The sequence below is a fragment of the Lissotriton vulgaris genome, chromosome 1_2, assembly GCF_964263255.1.
Source record: "Lissotriton vulgaris chromosome 1_2, aLisVul1.2, whole genome shotgun sequence".
Taxonomy (NCBI): domain Eukaryota; kingdom Metazoa; phylum Chordata; class Amphibia; order Caudata; family Salamandridae; genus Lissotriton; species Lissotriton vulgaris.
Window position 1 is genome coordinate 65,520,729 of NC_141686.1, and position 2,230 is coordinate 65,522,958.

Here is a 2,230-nt window from a genome sequence, read left to right on the forward strand (position 1 = left end):
ACTCTCGGCTTCGGCTGCCTCTCTGCTGCCCTCTTCTGTGGCTCACCCCCTTATCTATTCTCCTCTGTGCCTCTTTCTCATGTGTGCTTCTCGTTCTGCCCCATCTCTCCCCCACTGTATCTGTCACTCCTGTCTGTCTATCCTCGATCACTCCGCTGCTCTCTAGCTATGCTTGTTATTTATTCCTTTTCGTGCCCGTCTGTTCTCCATGTTACTCTCGGCTTCGGATGCCTCTCTGCTGCCCTCTTCTGTGGCTGTCTATCCTCGATCACTCCGCTGCTCTCTAGCTATGCCTGTTATTTATTCCTTTTCGTGTTTGTCTGTTCTCCATGTTACTCTCGGCTTCGGCTGCCTCTCTGCTGCCCTCTTCTGTGGCTGTCTATCCTTGATCACTCCGCTGCTCTCTAGCTATGCTTGTTATTTATTCCTTTTCGTGTCCGTCTGTTCTCCATGTTACTCTCGGCTTCGGCTGCCTCTCTGCTGCCCTCTTCTGTGGCTCACCCCCTTATCTATTCTCCTCTGTGCCTCTTTCTCATGTGTGCTTCTCGTTCTGCCCCATCTCTCCCCCACTGTATCTGTCACTCCTGTCTGTCTATCCTCGGCCCCTGTGTCTCCTCTCCACTGCTGTCCCCCCCTATCGTTTCTCCTCTCTCCGTGCAGCCGCTCCTCTGTGCCTGTCTCTCTTCTGTGCCTGTCTGTCTCTCATCTGTGCCTGCCTGTCTGTCTCTCCTCAGTTCTGCTCCTCACACTGTTACCCTGCATGCTTCGAGTGCAGCACTCAGCACGCCGCTCGCTTCCTCATTCCTCCGACAGAGTTTACCAGAAAGGTGCTGAGGAGAGGGTGTCTCAAGAACTTGTACGACATCAGCGTTCTCTCTATTTCTCACACTTCCATCTTCTTGCCTTTCCACCTTTCCCTCCCTTTTCACGTCTCCTTTTTTTCTTCTTCCTTTTTCCCCCTCCATCTGTTTCTTTATTTTTCTGTTTATTTCATTCTTTTTTGTTTCCTACTCCTATTTCTTTGGCTTGTCTTTCTTTCTCTTCGTCCCCTATTTCTTTCTTCCTTCTTCTCTATTTCTTCCTATCACATCTATCTACCTTCTTCCGTTCCCTCCCTTCCCTTCTTTTGTGTAGCACACTTTTACAATGTTTTTTTTCCTTGTTTTGTGCCAGGGCTCTCTTTGTGTAGGGGTCGCCCTCAATAAGCAGCATTCCACCCATTTGATTAAAGTGAGGTGCACTATGAGTGAAGTTTTAAAGAGGAGAGGGAGGTGGCTACTTAGAACTCGCTAGATTGTGTACAAACGCAACAGAGCAAAGAGACTGAAAGATTCAAACCTGGATGTGGTGCCACGCAGCTTGGGAGTGGATAGTTAACAAGATTAACAAGCATTGGCATAGCCAATAGGTCAAGCATTTGGGACCTTATAAGTGTTTAGCCATGCAACAGTTGGTGTTGTTGCACCAAGGATATTCTGCTGCATAACTAAATACTTATAGGGTCCAAAAAGCGAGACCTATTGGCTATATTTATACAGGCACGCGCTTTTGGGCCATAAACTTTCACGGCCATCTGTTCCCCAGCTCCAGCACCTCCCCTCTCTCTCCCCGCGCACAGCCTTACTTGCATTTCTCCTCCCCCTCCCCAGCCAGCTTCCCCCAGGCCGTGTTCCCTCCCACCTTTCCTCCTCTCTCCCTGCTGGCATCCCCCCTCCCTTCTCGCCCAGTCCTTCTTGTTTGAGTCTGTCTTGCCCTTTGCCCTCTTCCTTCCTCCTCCATTTGTCCTGGCGCCTCCATTTCTCAACCCGCTTGGCTGCACCACTTGACACCTCCCGGCTCCTGCTCATATCTCTGCTGTAACGCATTAGACCCACGATGGGTATTTGCCGATTCATCGCTTTCCTGCCTCTTAGACTTCCAGTTCCAGCGCTTAAAAGCCTCTTTTCCCCCCAACACCGTCTTGTCAGGCCTCCATCGCGCTCTTTCTATTGTCACTGTTATGACTCCATGGCGTCTTTGCACATAGGTGTCCTTTCAGTCAGAATCTCTGCCTCCAGTTTTTCCCCATCCTCAGAGTCTATTTTACGTTTTTGTCTTTTTGCCGATCTCAATTCATCCCCCGTAGCCCGTCTCCAACCATCTGTTTACTTCCATTCCTCTTCCTGTAGTCCCTTCACTTCCATCTGCCGTGGCTCTCCCTCGTCTCTTTTCACATCGTTTGCTCTCCCTT